This window comes from Penaeus monodon, chromosome 15 (assembly GCF_015228065.2).
Source record: "Penaeus monodon isolate SGIC_2016 chromosome 15, NSTDA_Pmon_1, whole genome shotgun sequence".
In the NCBI taxonomy this organism is placed as follows: domain Eukaryota; kingdom Metazoa; phylum Arthropoda; class Malacostraca; order Decapoda; family Penaeidae; genus Penaeus; species Penaeus monodon.
Genome location: NC_051400.1, coordinates 10,530,620 through 10,530,864, shown reverse-complemented (window position 1 = coordinate 10,530,864; position 245 = coordinate 10,530,620).

The window sequence follows — 245 nt, the reverse complement described above, 5'->3', positions numbered from 1 at the left end:
ATTGGTTTGGGGGCTGCCCTGTGCAGCCACAACGGTTTCCCCAAAGGCCATAAAACTCCCTCCCTTCGCCGCCGACCCGAGCGAAAGACTTTCGGAAGCGCGTCGCAAGCTGGACGCCGCGATGATCAATTCGCTTCGCCGAGATATTCGCGGAGACTCGATTAGTCACGTCTTTCGGGCGCTGAGGAGACGGGGGCGGCCGATAAAGAGATTAGAAGGTCACGTCCACGCCCGCTCCTGTTGGG